The following is a 20,407-nucleotide window of genomic DNA, read 5'->3' on the forward strand; positions in this document are numbered from 1 at the left end:
GGTACTCTACTTGTCACTTGTCTGGTGCTGGATTTGGAGTCGGCTACTTTTACAGTGTGGGTTCTGTCAGTAAGCCAGTTGGTAACCCACTGAGTGACATAGGAATTAATGCCCAGCTTAATATGTTTATCTAGGATTCCACAGTAAGGGATGGTGTCGAAGGCATTGGCGAGGTCCAGATAGGCATTGTGGACTGCCTTACCTTCATCCATGGCTCTGGAGACTGATTCAAAGAAGTCAATCAGGTTGAGGAGACAAGATTGGCCCTTTACAAAACCAAACTGGGTGGGGTCCAGTGTTTGAAGGTTGCCAATGTCTTTGTTTATAAGTTCCATGATAATGTGTTCCATGGCTTTGCAGATCAGGCTCATCAGACTCATGGGACGATGCTTCTCGAGATCCAAGTTGGATCCCCCCTTGTGGAGTGGGATAACTGTAGCTGTGTGCCACTCATTGGGCACAAAGCCTGAGATGAGACTATGATTAAACATGACACTTAGATGAGGTACCAGTTCATTTTGTAGTGCATGTAGTACACAGCCCGGGATGTCATCTGGTCCAATGGATGCTGTATTCTTACCTTTGGAGAGTGCGTTTTTTACCTGTGTGGCCATGATTACCGGAATTTGGCAATCTTTTGGTACTGAGATGGGCCCTTCAGAGGGTGAGAGGAGGGTGAAGTTGGCACTGAATCGATCTGCCAGAATATTAGCAATATCCTTGGAATCAGTATATTTAATGCCATTCTATTGCAGCTCAGAGCAGATCTGAGCATTGCTATTTAGATTCTTGACATAACTATAGACTGCCTTGTGGTTGTCCTTGAAATCTTTGGCAATTTTATTTTTGTAACTAGCTTTGGAGGATTTTATGAAGGATCTCAGCTTTTTACTGAGGCTGGTAAGGGAGTTTTTTGCATCCTGGGATTTTCCACTTGTCTGCAACAGTTTCTTCCTTCTGTTGTACAGTTTGTTTATGGCAGGGACAACCAGATTGGGTTCCTTTTTTTGGAGGACATCATCTTGGCTCTGTTTGGAATGGCATGATTCATTCATGAGTGGATGTGCTCGTACAGTGCCTTAGTGTAGGATTCAGCAGTTGAACTTTCATGTAGTGGGTGTCATGAAGTTTGTCACTTCTGACTTGAGTAGCATGAAGTTGACTTTGAAGAAGTTTTTTATGGAGGTTTCCCTACTGGGGGGTGGGGGTGGGATGTGGACGTCAAGGGTGATTAGCTTATGGTCAGACCTGAACAATGAGGGGTTGACCAATGGTGTGCAGCATCGATCTCCCATACTGGTAATGACCAGGTCTAGGATATTTGAGCCACTGGTGGGACTATGGATTAATTTGTCCAGGGTATTGGAATTTATGAATTCCAAGAACCGTTGGGCAAAGGTGTTGGTACCCAAGTAGTTTTCTCAATTAATGGCAGGATAGTTGAAATCACCCAGTATTAGGGTTTTTGGTTGTATCTTAATATTTTCTAGTATGTCTAGAAAGGTGTAGTGAGAATCTTGGGGAATGGTGAGGTATCTGTAGCATGCTACAATTTGGATTGCAGTCTTACCTAGTGTTAGTTGCACCTGTAGAATTTCAGATGCATTGTGTTGGGCAACTAGCCTGGAGGTGTGAATATCCTTGGTAAATATGGACACTCCTCCGCCTTTAGTGCTTTAGTCCTGGTTTGGTGGCCGAAAAGTGTGGTAAGAGTTGTAGCCTGGTATTGCAGGGGTGCTCTATGGAGCCTTGAACCAAGTCTCAGTTACTGCACATATATCAATGTTCTCCATTTTTAGTAGTGCCTCGAGAGAGTGCATTTTGAGGTTTAGACTTCTAGCACTGAGTAGCATTACCTTCAGATTAAAGAAGACTGGAGAGGTAATAAATAGTGATAAGGGTTGTTTTAGCTGCATAACTGAGAAAGTTTTTGGCTCTGTAAAGCATCCCTAGTTTTTGATGATTTTTTTTATGCAATTTTGTATATGCAGTCATTTGTAAGATTATCATCCACTATCACCTCTAATAGATTATCAAGAGAGAGGACTTTAAATTTTGTTTTTTTTCATGAGAGATGTATTTGGGGAAAAAGAGTAGTAGTTTGGTCTTTTTTGGGTTGAGCATGAGTTGTGAGTTACAAAGCCATGTTTCAGTAGTGGTTAAAGCTTCCTGAGTATTTTTTGGAGGTATACCATGTTGTCAGGTGTGAAAATGAGAGTGGAATCATCTGCATATTTTATTAGGGTAGCCTGTTGTATGGAAATATAGAGGGTGTTGGTGAAAATGTTGGAGGAGGGGACCAAGGATAGAGCCTTGTGGTACACCAGTGGTGACTGGGTGGTATGGGGAGAGATTGGAGTACCATTTTAATGACTGAAAATTATTGGACAGGTAGCTTTTTGGTGGGCTGAGAGAGACCTAGGAAAGACATTTGAAGTAGAAGTTTGCTGTGAGAAACTGTCGGAGGCTTTAGACAAGTCTGGAAATAAGGAAAAGACTAGTTTGCCATCATCTCCAGCTTTATTAACAGTATCGATGTAGATTAGAAGGGCAGTGCTAGCACTATGGGAAGGACAGAAGCCATATTGTGTAGGGTTCAGGAGTTCTTCCTGCAGGAGATAGTCTAGCAATTGTTTTTTAAATACATTTTTCAAGTATTTTTGCGAGGGGAGATAAGATTACTATAGGTCTAAATTTATTAATGTCAGTTGAATTTCTTCCTTTCTGCATAGGGATAATGTGTGATGTTTTCCAGAGAGAGGGAACATAGGATTCTTGGACTGACCTATTTATAAGGATTGAGACAGGATAGGCAATGCTACGAACTGCTATTTTTAGGTGCTCACTTGGAAGGTGATCAGGTGAAGAAGAGCACAGTTTTAGTTTGTTTAACATTAGTTTTATATAGGATGTGGGCACAGGTTTGAAGATAAAAGTAGATGTAGTGATATGTGGCTGCTGAGCAGTGTAGGGATTAGATGTTGTGGAATCCCTGGTTAGAGATGCTATGCTATCTATAAAATAAGAGTTGAATTGTATTGTGGTTTCAAAACATAAGTAATTGTTAGAGGGGTTTGGGTTGAATTTTTGGCCAAGATGTAAGATTTCTTTAATGGATATCCATTTTTCTTTATGGTTCTGTTTAGTATTCTGAAATTTGTTATTGTATATTTTTTACTTCATTTATTTGCTTTTTATTCTGATTGTGAAGCATTTTGAAGTTTTCAAGATACTGAGGTGTTTTATATCTTCTCTATCCTACATTACCATTCAACTCTTTTTGGATAGCCAAACTGCATTATTTGGGTTCATTCTCTTCCTTCTAGGAGATGCAAGGCTATTTAGGATGCTTAGCAAAGTTGTACTGAATTCAGTTGCATTGTTGTCTAAGGGGAGGATTTTTAGGAAGTTCCAGTTAATAGATAAGTGTAGTAATGAACATTTCTGTGTTAAACTTGGAAAGGTTACGTGTTTTATAAATATGTTGTTTAACTGGATGTGTGAGATGTCTAGTCGTATAATTTGGGAGATGATCACCGAGAGAGTTTGGCATTGTACCTGTGATGGAATATTTGCTAGGGTCTGATACTAGGATCCAGTCTAATAGAGAATTTGATGGCTTGCCATAATGTGTGGAGCTATTAATAAGTTGTGTGAAACCATATAAGAATTAATGAACTAATTAATTAATTAATTTGAGAATTAATGAACCGAGTGTTTTTAGCTTCTCGGCTTTCAAACTAAGCTAATTACTTGGCTCTTTATGCTATAATGATACTAGTTTAAAGCACTTAAAGGCTGGCCTTAGACTGCCTTAGTGAACGGATGTACTAATGGGCTTTAGGATTTACTTAATAATTCAGCAATTTAAAGGGATAATTAATCAGTGTTAAAGCCTTCCAGAGTAACTCTTGCCAATAGCTTTAGGTGTTTTTTAATAAAATTGCAATTTAAAGGGTTAAGTAATTATTTGTTAAAACCTCCAGAGCAGCTCTTGCCAATTAACTACATAGGCAATATACACTGCTCCCTACTTTACCTGATAGGTGTTTTGACCAGAAAAATGACAATGCTGAGGTAAACAGTAGTATCTAGTGAGTGCTATCCTGAATAACATTATGGTATCTCTTTGCCCTTATGCATATCCTATAGACCTAGTGAATGTATTATTTTTTGATTAAATACTAAGCCTTAATCATTGTGCTATTGGTGGGAAGGGTATACTGTAGGTAAGGAGAAGGTTTTTTCCCTTCTGGTCCATGGTTGCACGTGTACTTTATGTTAGAATTAGTATGTTATTTTTACCTTCTGGTCCAATGTTTTATGGTGGGTTCTGACCCCGCCTTCTAGTTTGCCTTAATTCAAACCTGAGATTACAGTCTAGACTCCTGTTTTAAACTTTGCATTGTTTTGATACATTATACTCCATCTACTATACTGCATTCTATGTATGTACTACAACTTAATTCTATTGCATTCTATGTATGTACTATAACTTAGAGTCAACATATGGTTAGCTGTCCTACTCAGCCTATTAACACTGCCTGTGCTACTTTATAACTGTTACAGTAATATAGCCCTACAATTGATTTCTATAGCCTCTCTCAGAAATAAGGGCATGTATAGAAGCTATTTTATTAATTGTGTATTTATGCAAGCTAATTATTTGTTAATTGCCATTACTGCTTGATATGTGCTAACCATTTTCTCCCCTCTACATTTATCTTCTCTTTCTCCCCAAAGTACCCTGCTTTACACTGTGCTGTTCCTGATAGTCTCTAAGAGCCTACCTTCCTGGTGACAAAGGACCCTATCCAATTCAGCGGTCTCATCTAAACAGCCTTTTTTTGCCCTGCACCCTCTCTCAAGGAAGCAAGAAAGTATGTGGTTGACTAAGTCCTGATTGTAAAACTGACTACTTTCTACTACTTGCGTCAGGGGTTATAAAGTAAGCTATGAGCCTGAACAGCCAGCAGCCTTTACTCCCACCTCCTATCTACCCTGCATCCAACTAACCTCCTCTACTTCTTATGAACCCCTCTTTTACTTGCTATCACTCCGTCCCTTGTTCTAAACCAGCTAGCTCCCTACATACTTACCTGCAATACTAGATCTGCCCACTAGGTGGCACCCTCATCCCAACCCTTATCTCCTGCTTTATCCTCCTGTATTTTCCTCTGTAATTACACTAATACCCCTTAGGTCTTAGACCTGCTCCTATTGTTTCACTTACCCCTTTACTTCAACTGTACACTGTCACCTGTTCTTTTTTTTAATCTCATTGACTCCTGATATACCTCTGATCTTTCCCACTCCTGAACCATTTACTTACCTTCAGCTATCAGCATTGCTGATAGTTTATTCTCTAGATTCTCCTTACTTGTCTCTACCCGCTCCGTTCGCCCTACGGGCTCACTCCACTCCCCTACCCTACCCCCAATTCCCATCCAACCTCAGGGGTCCTACTCTTATACCATCTAACCACACCCTTTCCCTCTTACACTAATCATAGCCCCTCCCATTGTTAATTAACACCAATTTCTCTACTTTCACTTACCACTTCAAATTTCTCCTACCACACCCTACACCTATTTCCTTCCACACATAACATACCTCCAAACCTATAACTAGACCCTAACAACTTACCCTGCCAGATGCATATGCTACCCTCCTCAACCCTCTTACAGAAGTTACTCATACTTACACTTCTACCACCCCTAACTTTAGCTTACCTGCTAACCTCCTATGAACACCCAATACATCCACACATTTTCCACCCCAACACACTATCTACCTCTCCTTCTCTACCTATTCTCACTAACCATGTTAACATAACATCCACACCTAGCTATCTACCAGCAAAATTCCATAGGATTACCCACATTAGATATGACTCTCCCAAGCCCAGAAAGTCTCTAACTCTATATAAGTTCCCAAATCTTAGACTTCAAACACTACGCCTCTTTTTGAAAGATGGTGACATTCATCCAAACCCAGGCCCTATAATTACTACTACTACCACTCAACTCCACAACTCCAACACCCATCCTATCCATTCTTTTACTAAACCACTTAACTCACTGTTATTAGCTCACCTCAACATACGTAGCATTAATAACAAAGTTGCACAACTCCATGCTCTCCTAGAAGTCTACTCCTTTGACATTCTTTGTTTAACAGAAACTTAGTTAAAACCTTCAACTAAAGACAATGAAGTCATCCCACCCGGTTACAATATTTTGTGACTTGACCGCACAACCAAAAAGGGTGGTGGTGTAGCTATCCTTTTTAAATCCGGCCTACAGATTACTACCTTCGACTATATACCACCTCAAGTCCCCAACGCTGAAATTCTTATTACAAAGCTTCAACTTAACAAATTCAAATCCATCTATATTATCTGTACCTATCTTCCTCCTGGTAATAACATTGCCACAATAGAGAATTTCCTCTGTTGGCTATCTCAAAATCTGCCTCAAGAAACCATAATCTTAGGTGATTTTAACATTGATTGGAAGTGTTTGAGCAGTTGCCACCCTACAAGCCATATAAACATTTTTGTTTTTTTTCACAAACGATTACCTCCCCTACCAGGATAAACAAACCTAATAAGAAAGAAAGTACCTTAGATTGGATTCTCATAAATAGTCATCTCCAGACATATGAATCTGGTACCCTCCCTGATGATGTAAGTGACCACTCACTAGCCTACATCATCAGGCATAAAACCAATCTACCTAACCCAACCATATCTAGAACAATAAGAACCAAGAAAAACTTCAACCCTGATCTCTTCCAAAGGGAACTAAGAGCATGCAACTGGTCCCCCTTAAAATACCTCCCACTGGAGGAAGCTGTCAATTACTTTAACTCTAACTTCTTATCCATTCTTGACCACCATGCCCCAACCCGCTCTATAAGAATGAAAACTAAATCTGCTCCATGGCTTTCAAAAGAAACCAGGCAAAAAATCAAACTCAGAAATAAATACTGGAACAAATCAAGATCAACTAAACACCCAGTAGATCAACAAAACTTCAGGCAACTAAGAAATGAAACTAAAAAAGCAGTACTGTCTGACAAAAGAAACTACTACCTACAATTACAATAGACCCAACATAATCAACCATAAAAGTTCTGGGCAAGTATTAATCAATTATTACACTCAGGTCAATCCATCACACCAGACCCACAAAGCACAGACAAACAGAATCCTAAACAGACTGCTAATACCTTTAATACCTACTTCACTGAGGCCATTCAAAACCTTTCCAGTCAGCTATCCACTCAGGACTTACCTATATCCAACTATATCACTAACCCACCACCTCCATTTCTCTTCCAACCAGTCCCAACTGCATATATTCTTGCCCTCATCCAAAAACTTAAACCATGCACTCCTTCAGCTGACCAAATACCCGCTGAATACCTACAAAAGGCAGCCAAATTCATTGCCTACCCCATTTCCATTCTTATCAATAGAACAAACACTGAAGGACATATCCCTAGGATATGGAAGGTCTCCCATATTATCCCCCTTCATAAGGGTGGTAACTCCACTGAACTCTCCAATTACCGTCCCATTGCCCTACTGTCTCCCTGGCAAAGATCATGGAAAAATGCATCCATAAACAATTGCTAGACCACCTAATCCATAATAACTTACTTTCCAACTCTCAACATGGTTTCAGACCTTCACACAGCACTACTACTGCCCTCCTTTCTTTCACTCACTGTATCAACAAAAAACGAAACCTTAATATGCTTTCCTCTGCACTGTTTATAGATCTGTCTAAGGCATTTGACATGATAAATCACCAGTTACTTATAAAAATCCTCAAATCTCTGTCACTAGATGCATTAGCTATAACATGGTTCCAATCCTATCTGGATAAAAGACAACAGGCTGTGCTATGGCACAATATTCTATCTACCCAAATACCCATCAACATAGGGGTCCCCCAAGGGTACATATTAGGACCTCTCCTATTTTCTATATTTATCAACGACCTTCACCTAGCAATCCCCCAAGCTACATGCATACAATATGCAGATGATTCGACACTTATATGCTCAGCCACATCAATATCTGAACTTCACTGCCTTACCCAAAAGGTCTTTAACATAGTTGAACTATGGTTTACACAACACTGTCTCCTTCTAAACCCCCAAAAAACTAAACTCCTCCTTTTCACTCTTAAATGTAAGTCCCCCCCAATAGACTTCACAGTAACATCCAATAACAGTACTCCTATATCCCCACACCCAACTACCAAACTACTTGGTATCACCATAGATAACAACCTTAACTTTGACACCCATATTAATAATACCTTAAAATCTGTTAATAGAAAATTGGGCCCTCTCTACAGGATCAAACCCTTTCTCTCTCCTGCAGCAAGAATAACTATTGCTCACACTCACCTAATTTTTACTCTCCTCTATGCCTCACCCATATACACTAATTTCTCTAAAAACAACCTTAATAAAATGGAAAATGCCTACAATAGCATAGCCAGATTTGCTACAGGTAAACCTTTTAGAACCCACCACTGTACTAACCTAAAGCAACTAGAATGGCTTGAATTACAAAATCAGCTTAAATTCCGCCAACTTACCATTGCCCACAAAACCCTTTACCATCCTACCAATACCCCTATACTATCTATCCTCATTATCCCCTACAACAATCTAAAGACCTTACGTTCATCACATAGACTTCTAGTAAATATTTGTAAGTCAAACAACAGGGCTGGAGACTCACTTTTCTCTAATGCTGTTGGAAAATCCTGGAACCTTCTTCCTAGCGAACTTTCCTCAATTCCCTCTATATCACTCGTTAAAAACAAACTGAAACTTTTTCTCAGAACACACTGGTTGTGCCCCTGTACCAAATCTGACTGATCTACCACCTTTCTTACTTGGAGCTACCTACTCTCTTCTTCTCAATATTCTTGTTCCTTTTCTTAACAAACTGACCTTGACCTTTCTAAATGTTTTTATTTACATCCTCTTAATTTCTTTAAGTAGACTAGTTATTCACTTTTATACTGATTATTTCAGCTCCTACTTCTTGATTTCCTTCTCTATGTCATCCTGTTTACCAACATATTATCTAACTCAGCTGCTATCTTTTTATATGTTGTATTGCAACTACATTTGTTGTATTGCAACTACATTTGCATTGTATTGAGTGTATTTGTATATTAGCACTATTCTATGAACAAACGACCACTGTGATTATTCCGTTTTTTTTTTTCTTGCAGTGTTTAACATACAAATTAATCTTTGTATAATGTGATTATATTTTTACTTCATCGGAGCTTATCTCCCTGGGCCTCTACTGAAAATGGACATACATCCAGTTAGACTATACCGACCAACAAATATAAAATAAAATAAAATAAAAAAATAAATATAAGTTCATGCTAGATGTAGGGGAGTTAGAGTTGTCCAACCAATTGACATTCACATCACCTAGTAAAATCTTTTTTTTTCTGGAACTTTTATGGATATCCAATGTAGGATATTTTCCAGTATAGCTGTATTAACACCAGGAGGGATATAAAGGGCAGTAATACATGTTTATTAATAACTGCTTACTTTGAGAAAAGCAATAACAAGCTCTACTAAACTGAATTTTGGTTTGCTGTAAGGGGAAATGTGGTAGGCATTGGGAATATTAAGGCAATACCACCACCTTTCCTCTTTATATGGCCATTACAGAAGATATTAGAGCCAGGAGGTATAACTGCAGAGTTGTTTATGCTGGGTTTAAGCCAAGTTTCAGCTACAGTGAGAACATCAGGCTTATGTTGGGTAATCCGGGCATGTAGTTCAGCAGTTTTATTTCTTATACTTTTAACATTTATTGCAGCAAAAATTAGATCACCAGGGCTGGGGATTGGCTGTTGATGGTTACACAAGTGTGTGGGAGAGAATTATAGGTTCAAGCAATGACACTGAGGTAATCCCTGGGGTATATCTGCGATCCTCCCACATTGGTCAAGATTTCTCTTGAACAAGGCCAGCGAGGTGCTCTGCTGTACTGTGATTTTGTTTTGATCCACAGCATAGGAGTCTTTGGGAATCTGATGAATCGCCCCCTCCAGCACGTCCTCCAATCGTCGTGTTCCAGGTTTAAGTCTCCACTCTTGTGGCTCTGATGGATCTTTTTTTTTGAGGTGAAGCATATTCATCAAATCAATAGGTTTGTATGTTAGGCAAGTTAGGCGGTAAGGTCACCTGTAGAGCAGTAGTGCTGGAGTTCAGGTCTTCCTAACTACTTTAGCTACATGGGTGTCGAATGACAGACTCTACTATCAACCTGGGTCCCCAGGTCTCCTATAACTTCTCTTGCGCCGCAGTGGATTGCCTATTTCCAGGACTGAGCCCTGTGGGACACCACTTGTGACAGGCTTTGAGTCTGACACATGGCAGCAACTCTGACCACCCTGGTTCTGTCACTCACTCAGTTCCACACTCCATCTTGTGATGTACTTGTGTTGACATTTAAGACATTTTTTTGAGTTTGGCAATGGGTATTGTAATTGGGGGTGCTTCAATAGCCAGATCGAGGTAGGCTGTGTATCATCAACCTCTTTTCCTCTCATGGGGAAAAGTCAACTCAACAAAAAAACAAAAAAACAAAAAAAGGACAGATTCGTTGACAAAAGGCTCCATCCAAAGTCTGCAAAAAGTCTCTCTATTTATATATGTTTATTTGATGAGTCCCATGATCCTCTCCCCAAGGCTTTTCAAAGGCAAAAGGTCAAAATTTCCGGTCAGAGATTCCAGGACTTTGTGAAGTGGTACAACAGTGAAGTGGCACTGCCCCCTGGGCGCGATCCAGAGGTAAGACTTTCCAGAGGTAAGACTTTGATTAAGCAGCTGGCCTAGCTGTGGGTTCACATCATGCACACATGGAGCACACATGGAGCACAGTGGATGGATCCTGTTTTTTGCTTTGAGAGTTTTTTTTTTTGCTTGGACGAGAGATGTTTGCTGGGAGACAATCGCTATATATAGATATCCCTGGTTTAGGGGGGAGAAGTTTTTGGGGAACCTGTCAGTTTGCACTGAACCTGTCAGCCAGTATGCTCAGTAATCTTTCTCATTCAGTTTTAGCTCATCATTTGAACTAGGGAGTTTCTCTCTGGTTTGAGCTCCATAGCTAAAGAAAGTATGATTGTCTTTTTTTTATGATTGTCTTTTTTTTCTTTTGGCTTTTTTTTGAAGATTTTTTGGGAGAGTTTTAGTTTTTGAGATTTTGATTTATCTTTGTGTTCATTGTGATACGTGGAGCCAGGATTGCGGTGTATAGCTCCTCCTAGAAGGGTTTTAGTACATTGTGGAATTATGCATACTAGTGTTTTTGGAGAGGAGTCTTGTACCTAATTTTGGTTTGATTTGACTTGAAGTGGAATTAATCAGTCTATATTTTTGTGTATGTGTATATATATATATATATATATATATATATATATATATATATATATATATATATATATATGGGGCAATATTAAATAGGTCTGTTGCAATGTGTGGAGAGTCTAAAGAGAAAGCATGGACAGATGTTGGGATAGAGTTGGAGAGATGTTAAAATATATTATTGAGACATGGTAGGATGAATGAAAGATGGCACAGCAGGAGGAGAAAAGTAAAGGATGAGTTGAAGAGTAGCATAATTAAGTACATGAATTTATATTTTATAGATGTCAAGTAGTGGGAAAGTAGCAATAAAGAAGAAAACAAGTAGCTGCAGGACAGTGGGATATTCAATGATGGTGGATTCTGAAAGCTGGAAGAGGGATAGGGAAGGAGAGAATTACTTTCTATAAAAGAAGGGAGGTAAGCTGTCCTGGTATCTTCTCTGGAGTGTAAGGAACAGAGGGGTATTAAAAGCTACAGTATAATAATGTAGTCAAAATAACAAGAAATGTGGGTTTATCTGGGAAAAGATAAAGATAAAATGTGGAATAGATGGGCACTATTAGGGAGGTTTGTAATTACAAATGGATATATTGCAAAACAGTACTGGAGGGAGAAAGATAGTTGGGAATGGAGCTAAAAATTAAACAGAATTGTGAAACTGTTAAGCATTAATATTGGAATTAAAAGTGCTGCCTGATTCACTGAGTATTGGTATTTCTTGGACTGACCTCTTTGGTGCCTTTGTGTCTTTGTGGTTTTGTTTATTAGTTTTAAGGCACATTTTCCTCCTGTTGTGGTTTGTCTTTGAGTGTAAAAGGAAACAATACACAAGTACTTTCATCTTTGCCAGCACTGTTGTGTAAATGATGCACTAAGACATTATTTGTAATATAACAGTCAAAAAAGTGGCATAAATAAGATCCCAGAGCTGGCAAAAGTATGTTTTTAGCAAAACAAAGTGCCATGAATTGTTCTGATACCAAGAGATAATAAATAAGAATCTAGGTTAACTTCATTATAATATGCCCAACTTACGTCTAATTAAATATATTACTAAAATTATTTGTACATACAATCATGTTTTTGTATTAACATTCCTCTAGTTTCCTCTCTCTCTCTATTAACCATTTCTTCCTATCCCACTCCCCTACCCCTTCCTTAGTTCTATGTACTCTATGCCTCCTTTTCTTTAACTTCATATTCTGCCAGCACTAACTCCCTCTTTTCCTGGAATAATAACTCTACTATTCCAGAAACCCCAATATCCTTTCAGAGTATTTATTTCTTGTTGTGCAACTCTTGTTTATTACTGTAATGTGCATGTCATTATCTTAATCATAATATGTTTAATCTGGATCAGTTTACTTATTTGGATGACAGATGTGTAAATAAATAAATAAACAACCTAAAAACAAGGTACATTAGCTTGTTTACTTTGGGCATCTCAGGAGAAAGTGGTTTAAGGGCAAGTTTCAGGGATAAACATGATTGCTGTTTGTGTAATGTTTTTGATACAGTTACATTTTTGTAAGTCTGTAGGCCTATGAAGAGCTGCATGCATACCAGGTTCTGTTCTGGAAACCCCATATCTCAGCAGAATTAAGAGGTAGAGACACCAGGATCTATGTTTTGTTAACAATGTAATTTGGGCCAGTAACCTTAATTGCTAGTAAACTAACTGATTCATGCATTGCAATACAAAAGTCAACAAAAACTGCTCAAATATGCACTCAGGAATGATACGTGTATGGATGCATTTTTTTAACGTGGAAGGCATAAGGCCACAGAACTTTTATATTTCAGAAGACCTTGGTCTGTGGTGCACAAGCATGGAGTCCAAATGACAACCAAAGAAACCTGGGTTAAATTAGCATTGCAGGTACTGGAGGAGCAAGGAAGTGGGGGGAGTTGAAGGAGCATATCCTGCTTGTTTCCCCTGGGGATGGGAGGGATTTGTTTGCACTCAGTGGCACACAGAATTATATGATCTCCCTGGCAGAGACCAGAGAGACCACCACTTGTGATCTAAGGAGAGGGCAGGGCCACTTATAGGGGACATCACCCCTTGCAAAAGTAAGGGGTGCAACCTCTGCAGATAGTCCATTGCATACCTCTCCCCAGAGCCTAGTCAAGTGTTCATAGTTAGGGCCAGGGAGAAAAAGAGAAAATATAAACTGCCCCTGATAACTGTCAAATGGATGCCCCCTACCCAGCTGACCATCACCTTGGTGAATGGGGAACAAATGGGCTGACTACCTGGGAGAGGTTTGATGGTCAGCAAACAGTGGCAGCAAAAATCCCATAAAAAGATATTTCAGAAGATAAAAGAAGATATTGGGGGTTGCTGCTTTATGTCATACCACTTGTCACTTTCCTACTTTGGACACAACAGAAGAGTCTTCATGGGTTCTGTTCAGGCAGTTTTACTATATGCAAACACATTATGCTAGACATTAACTGACTTTAACTTAAGTAACTTATATATAAACTAACTACTGCAATCATACATGCTCACTCTCTGGCTGCACTCTCAAAATGGCACTAGGAATAGCACGTACCCTGTATTTATATGTGCACACTCAGCCCTTGACATGCTTCTTAAAGCTATGGCACATACACTCTGATCTACATCCTCCCTCTGAGAAACAGATCACCTAACGTTATAAATCTATTTGGCATACAAATATTACAAGTAGTTCTTGGCTATGCAATTATACAAGGCTAGGTACATATATACAGTCTTGTCCATGTTGCTGCGTATTTCACACTAGGCTTGGATATTCGACCATATCTTGTGACATAAAACTGGGATTTAGGTTTAGCAACTAGTGCTGTCTCTATAGAATGTTCAACCTTAGAAGTATTTGGCACATCCTCAGGAATGGAAATAGAGGTTGAAATATACTCTGGGATGGGAACAACATCTGGTTTGCTGTGAGATCCAGAGTCTGTATCACAGGAACAATTCTGCAATGATGATTCTGGTACAGGAAGAAGATGTCTGCAATTTCTCCTGTACTCCACACCCTCAGATTCGACAAGGTAGGATCTCGGCTCAGCACATACGCCTGTAACTTGACCAATCTGGTCAAAACCTTAAGCTGTTTGTATCCTCACTGTCTCATTCTCTCAACGGATAAAGAAATCTGCTCGATTTATCATAATTGGAGTTCTGTATAGAATGCTTCTTGACTGAGCCTTGATGGTTTTGTTGTTCTTAGCTTTAGGCCTCAATAAACTGGAACTAATAGGTAGCATTGTTCTGGTTTGCCTAGCTAGAAGACTTTGAGCAGATGAGCTAAGTATATTGTCACGGGGTATGTTTCTCAGATTAAGTAGATTCAAAAAGACATTGGTACTGTCATGCTTTGACCTTTCAAGTAATTGCTTTGCACTCTGCACTGCACATTCAGCTAGCCCATTTGATTCTGGATATTCAGGACTGCTAGTAACATGTACAAAGTCTCCTTCTCTTGTAAATTTCTGAAATAACTGACTAATAAATTGAATACCATTGTCAGAAATAATGTTGTGTGGACTACCATGGACAGAGAAATGATGTTTCAATTTAGTAATACCAATTTAGTAATACCAGTACTGGATGTTAGGTTAGGTAGTAAGTCAATCTCAAACCAATATGAATAAGAGTCTACCAATACTAAGTAGTGTTGATTGTTCCATTTGAAGATATCAGTGGCTAGTGTTGACAAAGGTAGTTCAGGATCTTGACTTAGCTGAAGTGGTTCTCTTTGCAAATGCTGTCTAGAACTATTGCATACTGAACAAGAAGAAAGTACTTTATCAATGTCTTTCAGTAATGAAGGCCAAAATACTAGTTCTCTTTCCCTTCTCTTAGTGGATGTGGAACCTGGGTGACCACGATGCAAAATCTGGATATATTTTTGTTGTAAGGAAGCAGGAACAACAATTTTAGGACCTTTGAAATAATGGCAACTTCCATCAACATTTTATCTCTAAGGAAAATAGGTTTGCACTTCAGGTGGTACATTAGATTGCTTTGATGGCCACCCAACATTAATGTAGTGATTGAGCTTTTGCAAAATTGGATCAGTCTTCGTGTGATCTCTCAACTCATTAAGCCAAGTGGTAGAGAAATTACGCACTGCCATCACATCAAAGTCAAAATTCTCTGTGTCAAGCTGTTCCATTGTATTTCTGGGCGATCTGGATAAAGTATCAGCCAGGTAAAGTAGTTTGCCTTTCGTATAGACCATTTTGAAGTTGTACTTTTGCAATTTGAGCATCATTCTTTGTAATTTTGCTGGAGCTGAATGCATAGGCTTCTTTAGAATAGTAACTAGAGGCTGGTGGTCAGTTTCAATCTGAATAGCTCAACCATTAATATAACCATGAACTTTATAGCATGCAAATACTATTGCCAAAAGTTCTCTCAATTTGAGCATATTGCATTTCAGTTTGGGTAAGTGTTCTAGATGCATAGGCTAATGGTCTGCCCTCTTGAAGAATAACTGTACCAAAACCAAATTTTGAAGCATCACAGGAAAGAGTGACAAGTTTATTTCCATCATAGTATCTTAATATAGGTGTGTTGGCAATTTTCTACTTAAAGTCTTCAAATGCCTTCTGGTGTTGTTCTAAACATGACCATGTAACATTTTTGCACGTCAACTCTCTTAAAGGTGCTGTCAACTCATTGAAGTCTGGTATAAACTTGCCTAAATAGTTGACTATTCCTAAGAAATGCTCTAGAGCTTGAACAATATCTGGTGCTGACATGTCAAGAATAGCTGCTTGCTTGGTCGGGTTTGGTCTCAAGCCAGTACTGGTAAATAAATGACCTACATATGTAACTTCTGGTAGCCTGAATTTGCACTTCAGAGGATTGAGCTTTAAGTTTACTTCACATGTTCTGTCTAGAACTCTCTTTAGGTTTCAGTCATGCTTTGCCTCACCATTACCTCCAACCAGTAAATCATCTGCTATTATAGCATAAAGATAACTGGAAAAAATTTGCTCCATTGCATGCTGGAAGACTTCACTTGCAGAATTTATTCCAAATGGCATCCTTAGGAATCTGTATCTGCCAAATGAGATACAATAAGTGGTTAGTAATGAGGATTTGCGATCAAGCATTACTTGCCAAAATTAACTTTTTGTATCCAAAACAGAAAAAAAGTGGCATTCGGTATTAGAGCTGCAACCTCTTCGACTGTGCGCACAGGATGATGCAGTATCTTTAATGCTTTGTTCAGATCTCTTGGGTCAATATACATTCTGATTTCATCTGAGCCTTTTTTGAGCTTCTACCATAGATGACACCCATTCACTGGTTCTGTAACTGGACAAATCACACCTTGCTGTACCATTTTATCCAACTGAGCCTTAACTTTATCCTGCATAGCTATCAGAACTCTTCTTGCTGGTCTGACTACTGGAGTGACCTCTGGGTCTAACTTCATGTAATACACTACTGGAGGTTTTCCCGACCTGTCATCGAAAACATCAGCATATTCTGAGAAAATGGCTTCAGAAAATTTGGAACTAGGATATGCACTTATGTGATGAACTTCTTTGGCAAAAGAAAGCAGATTCATTCTCAAACGGTTGAGACCCAATAAAGACTGTACTGGTCTTCGGACTACATAGAATAACAAGCAGCAACAGTACTTGGCCAAATAACATGAAAGCATCACTGAGCCTTCGGTTTGAATTTCTTCACCTCCATAAGCAACAAGTTTTGCACTACTGGCCGCATTGAGTTGCTCATTAGTTCTTACGTTAGCAAATGTGTCCTTTGATATAACATTACACTTTGAACCAGAGTCTGCTTTAAGCTCTGTGGATTTACCATTGATCTGGACTGCACAAAACACTTGGCTCTTTGCCAGTAAATTCACTGCATCAACTATTTCACCAATTACTGATACACCATCTATATAGAAAGTGGATTGCTGCTTTACAACTGTGCGGGGTTTACGTGATTTGCAAAACTTTTGAAAATGGTTACTTTTTTACACTTGTGACATTGCTGACCAAATGCTAAGCATTTCTCTCTTCTAGACTCATGGCTGGAACCACAATTGTGACAGTTAACAATAAAGCTGGACTTGGGTTTTGCTGATTCATACTTGTACTGCACTGAACATGTTCCTCTAACTGAACTAGTCTTAGAACTTACTGAAAAGCTAAGTGATTTCCCTGGTGAGCCAGCATGGTCTGTGGCTGCCATGCGCTTAGGCCTACTTCTGTTTGCCATGTATTACATACTATCTACATTTGCTCTGCAGCCTGCTGAAACCATGCTCTTGTCATTCGCAAGCATACTTGTGTGCTTTTCTGTCAAATCTCGGTGGCTATGTTAAATCCCTGTCATAAAGCAAAATCGTTCTCACAGCAGCACTATTAATACCGCACATGAGCCTGTCCTTTATTAACTCATCTTTTAAGTCACCAAACTGACACACTTTGGCTTTGTTTCTCAGGTCAGTTATATAAGCTACAAAAGTTTCCCCTGGTTTCTGATCTCTTGTGTAAAACAATTGCCTCTCAATGTAATATTTGTCTGGGGGTTACACATTTCTCTGAACTTGTAATATTTGTCTGGGGGTACACATTTCTCTGAACTTGCGCTTCAAACACTCAGGGTCTTCTCTTGATTCAGCCTGTACAACAATGAGACAAATTTCACCTTCTCCCTCATATACTGCTGGTGCATACAGAAATGAATGTCCTCTTTCTATGGCTTCTGACCCAGCTAGGTTTATCAAAATGAATGCCCTGGTGCATGCATCTTTATCTGAATAAGCTATATGTATAAAAATATCGTATTCTTGCTCAAATATTCTCCAATTCTCCACAATATTCTGATCAAATACAAGTGGTGAGGGCTTTCGAAATTCATCAGCCATGTTAACACATACCAGTGAAGGGTTTTGCAAATAAGCATGAACATATATATATATATATATACACATATGCCAGAAATTTATGCCAGTATTTGTAACTTTGCCCAATAGCACAATAAGCCTCTGTATAACTGAACTTTGCAAAATAAGTTTCTCAGGCACTGTAATATTATTGAAATTACTATACTGCAAGAAATCATTTCTTAGTGTAAGAAACATAAAAAAATAACTGCATGATGTGAATGAACTGGGCAAGTGGAGCTCAGAGTCAATAACATTTCGAAGTAATTGCACTTTGCGAATAAACTGTACACAGAGCACTGAATTTTCCCCAAATGGCAGTACCTTGCTAGGCAGTACTTTACAGTAAAAGAAACACACTGAAATGGTGACACTTTGCAAACAGACACACCCAGATTAAGAATTTTTTGAAATGGCTATACTTTGACTGCTCTTCATGAAATAGTTACACTTTACACACATATAAACTCTTTGGAGTGCATGCACAGTAATAAGCACACACTGTAAGCACTTTTACACACTTTGAGATACTTCGAATAACTCTACTTATGCCCTTGATACAATATGAAGTCACAGTTATGCCAAAACACAGCATTTTGCCAAAAAACATGCAGTCACTTTGCTATATTTATGCCTAATGTGCCCCTTTTTTACCCTTATTATATTCATTTTGCTCGTTTAATCTCTTTTCATGGCCATCATACTTTTCTTGTGCTTGTTTTACTCTAAACATGCCTGTTTTGCCTTAAACACATTTGTTTTGCTTTAAACATACTAATTTTACTTTAAACACACTTGTTTTGCTTTAATGATAATAGTTTTGTCAAATATCTCAATTTTAAACATTTCTCTTTAGTTACTAAACCTTTTCTGCCTCCCATTTATTTAATAATGAGATTTGTGCCCTTGTAATGCCCTGTTTTATCTTTTATATAAAATAGTTTGTGTGAATTCGCATTACCTTTGATTCTTTTCTGGCTCTTCTTCATGCTCATATCTCTTAGTTTACCTTCACTGTCATCTCTGCACCTCATGGCTCCAATTATCATTCTCTGTCATCCCGGTTCTGACACCATGTCACTCTCCTATTTTGGACACAACAATAAAGTCTTCATGGGTTCTGTTCAAGCAGCTTTATTATATACAAACACATTATGATAGAAGTTAACTGACTTTAACTTACGTAACTTGTATACAAACTAACTACTGCAATCATACATGTTCACTGTCTGTCTGCACTCTCAAAATGGCACTAGGAATAGCACATGCACTGGATTTATATGTGCACACTCAGCCCTTGACATGCTTCTTAGAGCTACAGTACATACACTCTGATTTACACCACTGTTTATGTTATAGTATCTTTTTTGTGTGTATGCCTGAAAACCTCATTTTTTTTTAAAGATTATTGCTGTGCCAGTGGTGCAAAAGGCAGCATACTTACCTTTGGTGCAGGAAAACCAGAAGGCTATGGGTTCACTTCCTGCTCCATGTGGCTGGATTGCTGGTACTTTAGTGCATCATTATGGGGATACTACATTACTAAGTATGTTGTCCTTCAGATAAGCCATTAAACCAAAGTCCGATCTGCTTGGTGGTAAGTGCAGGTGGATGCAAATGATTCCATGGCACCTATTGATACAAGTAGGGAAGTTCCCTGTTGTCCTTGCCAAATTTCCCCAGGTAATAGAAATAACACCCTCTGGTCTCCTCTGGAAATAGGCAACTAACTTAGTGGGACTAACCTGGTCAACAAAGCATATATAAAAAGTATGCACTAGTTTATCAGTACCCATGCTAGAATCTCTACATTGCAAAAATAGCAGTAGCCATAGTTTTGTTCTCTAATTTTTTGTAAACGGTGCTATTTTGCCTTATAGTCTTGATGGCCAAAATCCACTGGCTCACCTATTTAGACATAATTGTTAACCAAAGTCCATAGCACTCACACTGGAAAGTGGCACAAAAATGTTAACAGAAAATAATATACAAATGAAAGGTTACAGATGTCAGGCACCCCAGTGAACAATAAAGTAGCACAAGATACATTGAAGAATGCAATTTTT

The sequence above is a fragment of the Protopterus annectens genome, chromosome 7.part0 (assembly GCF_019279795.1).
Source record: "Protopterus annectens isolate FY-2018-M chromosome 7.part0, PAN1.0, whole genome shotgun sequence".
NCBI lineage: Eukaryota > Metazoa > Chordata > Ceratodontiformes > Protopteridae > Protopterus > Protopterus annectens.